The sequence below is a fragment of the Balaenoptera physalus genome (genome assembly GCF_965194825.1).
Source record: "Balaenoptera physalus genome assembly, chromosome: 4".
Lineage (NCBI taxonomy): Eukaryota > Metazoa > Chordata > Mammalia > Artiodactyla > Balaenopteridae > Balaenoptera > Balaenoptera physalus.
The window spans coordinates 109,791,305-109,797,910 of NC_138891.1; the positions used below are offsets into that span (position 1 = coordinate 109,791,305).

A 6,606-nucleotide genomic window follows, 5' to 3' on the forward strand; every position below is an offset into this window, starting at 1 on the left:
GATTGTGATAGAAGGTGCTATTGTCTTGAAGAGTATAGAGAAGGATAAGAGACAGCAGCAATGATTTATGGATTTATGGGTCAATAGAGACATTTGTAAATCATGTTTTTGTAAGTCAGAAGCAGCTATATAGTATTTCTGTGAAAATGCAATTAAAATAAATAAGGAACAAGAATGCAAATATATTCTAATGTAAATAGTAATATAAACAGTAGCAGACTTTTATTCTTGTCTTTGATTAACTACCAAATGCTAACTTTATTATAAATATTAACATTAGAAAATTGATATCAGGATTGGGAGTATTGGGAATGTTTCAGGTAAAGATGAAGTTTTTTTTTTTTAATTAATTTATTTATTTTTGGCTGTGTTGGGTCTTCGTTTCTGTGCGAGGGCTTTCTCTAGTTGTGGCAAGCGGGGGCCAGTCTTCATCGCGGTGCGCGGGCCTCTCACTATCGCGGCCTCTCTTGTGGCGGAGCACAGGCTCCAGACGCGCAGGCTCAGTAGTTGTGGCTCACGGGCCTAGTTGCTCCGCGGCATGTGGGATCTTCCCAGACCAGGGCTCGAACCCGTGTCCCCTGCATTAGCAGGCAGATTCTCAACCACTGTGCCACCAGGGAAGCCCAAGATGAAGATTTTTGATTGAGGCTTGGAGTTGGAAATATCTGTTACTTTATAAAAGCAATTATGCTTCTTACTGCACAGCAGGTACATCACGTTCATTGTAAGAAACCTACCTGTTTGATAGGCAACCACAAGTCCATTGCAGCCAATTTGATATGAAGCTCTTAAAGAGACATATGGTTTTGTTTTTGTTTTATCTTATCCATATAAATCAGTTTATGGTCATCATAAAAAGAGAGAAGACTTATATTCAGGGTAAGAGAATGTCTATGCTTGTTTCCAGAGAAATATTCAGAAAAAAATAAGAAAAGGATACACACTCTCACATGTATATTTTTAAAAAATATATTTGAATACCTTGATATAGGTAAATCTTAGGGAAAATTATAATAGAAGAAAACAATGAATATATTGATGTTCTTGTCATTTTTATATGAAATACAATGAAATTCTTAATATTAGTTTTGATATTGGATAGTCTGCTTGTGCATTAATATTTTGAGATACCAAATAATTAATAAAATTAGATTGCTTATTATACTGAGAAGATAGAATTTGGAATGTAAGATTGTCATTTCAAGTTTGCACAATTATAGTTTCAGCTATCTGTGGGTAACCTGGAAGGTTTCTGAGTTTTCGTAGCGGTTTGTAATTTTGCTGAGGTGAGGTAAAAAAACTTGATTGCCTGTGTTTCAAAGCTGATGTACAGGAGAAAACCTCATAGGAAGTGAGCAAACATATTCCGCAGGGTCTGTCACCATCTGCATCCACTCTTTTGGCCTCTATTAATTGTGAAGTATACATTACATTGAGGTAATGAATTTGAATAGTCTCAAAGGTTTTAAGAACCTATCTTATTCTGTAAGAATCTGTCTGAGACTCAGTTTCTTGTTATGAAACAATCTGAATATTAGTAAGATCTAACTTCAGAATATTCATGTCAGCTGAAAAAAGATAATACATATGAAATAATAACCCATAATCTCTAATTGCTTTACAAATCCTTATAACTGTATCATATAATATCACTTATATGTGGAATCTAGAAAAATGGTACAGATGAACTCATTTGCAAAGCAGAAATAGAGACACAGATGTAGAGAACAAACATATGGATACCAAGGGAGAAAGGGAAGGTTGGGTGAATGGGGAGATTGGGATTGACATATATACACTACTATGTATAAAATAGATAACTAATGAGAACCTACTGTATAGCACAGGGAACTCTACTCCATACTCTGTGGTGACCTAAATGGGAAGGAAATCCAAAAAAAAAAGGAATATAGCGGATTCACTTTGCTGTACAGCAGAAAGTCACACAACATTGTAAAGCAACTATACTCTAATAAAATTAATGAAAAATCTTTATAATCATACTATGATTTAGAAACATCATAATAACTTACCAGTAATGCAATTGCAAAATACATCTTAAATTCTTTTATAAAGTATTTGTAAATAAATGTTGATTCTAAGTAATAGAAAAAAAATTTTAATTAATTAAAATGTCCTTATAGAGTACTAATGCAGTAGCAAGGTGGGAAGTTGAAATTAGATAAAATAAGACTGTATAATAAAGTGTTATTTTATTAAAGCTAGACTCTATTATAAATATGCTTTGGAAATATTTTTCCATATAAGCCTGATTTAAGATGCCAGTAGCAATAATGTCTCAATTATCTTACAAATTAACACATTTATAATTTTATAGAATAAAATCTTCAAAGTAGTAGTTACAAATATAAATCAATCTCAGAGTAGCAAACACCTTTTTTTTTTTTTTTTTTTTACTTACAGATTATTTATTTATTATTGGTGTTCATCACACGTATAGTGACATCCTTTCCCCTCACTTGGCGGCACTATATCATGTTTCTATGCAAAAAATCAATTAATATGTAAGATCAATGAAGACAGGGACTCAGAAATTAGGATAATACTTGCCATATAATATTCATTCAATGACTATTTGTTGACTGATTGAATGAATCTGTGGGTTTGAACAGTGGCTATATTGCTAACTAGGGATAATAGTATCCGTCTTGTCAGAATGCTTTAAGAAGATCTTGATTAACAAATGTGGGTTTAAAGGAATGAGTTTGAGGCTGGTGGCAGAAGTATAAGTTAACAAGCTGTGGCTAGAAAACATGGGAGAAATATAGAGTGCAATGTGGATGAAAGGGAGGGGATAACTTCCAGAAAAATATGAGAATTGGTGCTCAATCAGATTGGGCTGATAAAAAAGAGGGAGAATGTTAGGATGAACTGCAGGTTTAGGGTTTGAAGTATAAGACCCCCTAGTCAACCATTAATGCCTGAAGTCTCATCCACATATATACATTTCTCAGTGAAACTCATTCTCCAGTCCTTGTTGTCTTTTCAAATCCTCGTGCAGTGGCTCTGAAACTCCTGGTATGTGAGCAACTAATTTTCTTGTATCTTAAATCTTTTAACCTCTTCACCTTAATTAATTTTGATTGCTCCCTAAAGTCACTGCTTCCTTTTCAGACAAATCAAGTAGATGATCTTCTTTTTCTTACACTTTATGTTGTTTGGGACCAGAGACTGGATGACGATCCTTCTCGCTTCATCTCCCACCATCATCGATAATCACCTGTAGGTCACAGCTATTTAAACCTATTTCAGAGACCCTTGCTCACACATTCAGAGGTCATGCCATCCAGACATATCCCCAAGCCCACCTTCTCACTTTTGTCTTCCTATGACTCTTTGGACATTTATTCATTCATTGGAGACTTTGGCTGTTGGTTCTCTGTCTCCTCCTCCAACCCATTTCCCGTCAACATTCATGATGATGCCAATCTTACATTTTGTCCTTCCAGTTTCTTGACCTCAATTCCAGTGTATTTTCCTTCCATGGTCATGCACTTGGCTTTTTTTTTTTTTTATTAACATCTTTATTGAAGTATAATTGCCTTACAATGGTGTGTTAGCTTCTGCTTTATAACAAAGTGAATCAGTTATACATATACAATATGTTCCCATTTCTCTTCCCTCTTGCATCTCCCTCCCTCCCACCTTCCCCATCCCACCCCTCTAGGTGGTCACAAAGCACCGAGCTGATCTCCCTGTGCTATGCGGCTGCTTCCCACTAGTTATCTATTTTACATTTGGTAGTGTATATATGTCCACGACACTCTCTTACCCTGTCACATCTCACCCCACCCCCTCCCCATATCCTCAAGTCCATTCTCTAGTAGGTCTGTGTCTTTATTCCCGTCTTGCCACTAGGTTCTTCATGGCCTTTTTTTTTTTTTTTTCCCTTAGATTCCGTATATATGTGTTAGCATACTGTATTTGTTTTTCTCTTTCTGACTTACTTCACTCTGTATGACAGACTCTAACTCCATCCACCTCATTACAAATACCTCCATTTCATTTCTTTTTATGGCTGAGTAATATTCCATTGTATATATGTGCCACATCTTCTTTATCCATTCATCTGTCGATGGACATTTAGGTTGCTTCCATGTCCTGGCTATTGTAAATAGAGCTGCAATGAACATTTTGGTACATGACTCTTTTTGACCTATGGTTTTCTCAGGGTATATGCCCAGTATTGGGATTGCTGGGCCGTATGGTAGTTCTATTTGTAGTTTTTTAAGGAACCTCCATACTGTTCTCCATAGTGGCTGTATCAATTTACATTCCCACCAACAGTGCAAGAGTGTTCCCTTTCCTCCACACCCTCTCCAGCATTTATTGTTTCTAGATTTTTTGATGATGGCCATTCTGACCAGTGTGAGATGATATCTCATTGTAGTTTTGATTTGCATTTCTCTAATGATTAATGATGTTGAGCATTCTTTCATGTGTCTGTAGGCCATCTGTATATCTTCTTTGGAGAAATGTCTATTTAGGTCTTCGGCCCATTTTTGGATTGGGTTGTTCGTTTTTTTGTTATTGAGCTGCATGAGGTGCTTGTAAATCTTGGAGATTAATCCTTTGTCAGTTGCTTCATTTGCAAATATTTTCTCCCATTCTGATGGTTGTCTTTTGGTCTTGTTTATGGTTTCCTTTGCTGTGCAAAAACTTTTAAGTTTCATTAGGTCCCACTTGTTTATTTGTGTTCTTATTTCCATTTCTCTGGGAGCTGGGTCAAAAAGAATCTTGCTGTGATGTATGTCATAGAGTGTTCTGCCTATGTTTTCCTCTAAGAGTTTGATAGTGTCTGCCCTTACACTTAGGTCTTTAATCCATTTTGAGTTTATTTTTGTGCATGGTGTCAGGGAGTGTTCTAATTTCATACTTTTACATGTACCTGTCCAATTTTCCCAGCACCACTTATTGAAGAGGCTCTCTTTTCTCCACTGTATATGCTTGCCTCCTTTATCAAAGATAAGGTGACCATATGTGTGTGGGTTTATCTCTGGGCTTTCTATCCTGTTCCATTGATCTATATTTCTGTTTTTGTGCCAGTACCAAACTGTCTTGATTACTGAAGCTTTGTAATATAGTCTGAAGTCAGGGAGCCTGATTCCCCCAGCTCCATTTTTCGTTCTCAAGATTGCTTTGGCTATTCGGGGTCTTTTGTGTTTCCATACAAATTGTGAAATTTTTTGTTCTAGTTCTGTGAAAAATGCCATTGGTAGTTTTATAGGGATTTCATTGAATCTGTAGATTGCTTTGGGTAGTAGAGTCATTTTCACAATGTTGATTCTTCCAATCCAGGAACATGGTATATCTCTCCATCTATTTGTATCATCTTTAATTTCTTTCATCAGTGTCTTATAATTTTCTGCATACAGGTCTTTTGTCTCCTTAGGTAGGTTTATTCCTAGATATTTTATTCTTTTTGTTGCAATGGTAAATGGGAGTGTTTTCTTAATTTCACTTTCAGATTTTTCGTCATTAGTGTATAGAAATGCAAGAGATTTCTGTGCATTAATTTTGTATCCTGCTACTTTACTAAATTCATTGATTAGCTCTAGGAGTTTTCTGGTAGCATCTTTAGGATTCTCTATGTATAGTATCATGTCATCTGCAAATAGTGACAGCTTTACTTCTTCTTTTCCGATTTGGATTCCTTTTATTTCTTTGTCTTCTCTGATTGCTGTGGCTAACACTTCCAAATCTATGTTGAATAATAGTGGTGAGAGTGGGCAACCTTGTCTTGTTCCTGATCTTAGTGGAAATGGTTTCAGTTTTTCACCATTGAGGACAATGTTGCCTGTGGGTTTGTCATATATGGCCTTTATTATGTGGAGGAAAGTTCCTTCTATGCCTACTTTCTGCAGGGCTTTTATCATAAATGGGTGTTGAATTTTGTCGAAAGCTTTCTCTGCATCTATTGAGATGATCATATGGTTTTTCTCCTTCAATTTGTTAATATGGTGTATCACATTGATTGATTTGCGTATATTGAAGAATCCTTGCATTCCTGGGGTAAACCCCACTTGATCATGGTGTATGATCCTTTTAATGTGCTGTTGGATTCTGTTTGCTAGTATTTTGTTGAGGATTTTTGCATCTATGTTCATCAGTGATATTGGCCTGTAGTTTTCTTTCTTTGTGACATCTTTGTCTGGTTTTGGTATCAGGGTGATGGTGGCCTCGTAGAATGAGTTTGGGAGTGTTCCTCCCTCTGCAATATTTTGGAAGAGTTTGAGAAGGATAGGTGTTAGCTCTTGTCTAAATGTTTCATAGAATTCACCTGTGAAGCCATCTGGTCCTGGGCTTTTGTTTGTTGGGAGGTTTTTAATCACAGTTTCAATTTCAGTGCTTGTGATTGGTCTGTTCATATTTTCTATTTCTTCCTGGTTCAGTCTCGGCAGTTTGTGCATTTCTAAGAATCTGTCCATTTCTTCCAGGTTGTCCATTTTATTGGCATAGAGTTGCTTGTAGTAATCTCTCATGATCTTTTGTATTTCTGCAGTGTCAGTGGTTACTTCTCCTTTTTCATTTCTAATTCTATTGATCTGAGTCTTCTCCCTTTTTCTCTTGATGAGTCTGGCTAAT

At 36.1% G+C, this 6,606-nt stretch overlaps 1 long non-coding RNA gene across 1 annotated transcript in view; it reads right to left on the bottom strand.

The window, feature by feature from the left end:
- Window positions 1–332: 332 nt before the first annotated feature.
- The window catches only part of LOC309660166, a 29,662-nt gene continuing 23,388 nt past the window's right edge, over window positions 333–6,606 (bottom strand). The window contains exon 2 of the long non-coding RNA XR_014263227.1: window positions 333–2,395. This is a non-coding gene — a long non-coding RNA (uncharacterized lncRNA). The remainder of the gene's footprint in view (window positions 2,396–6,606) is intronic.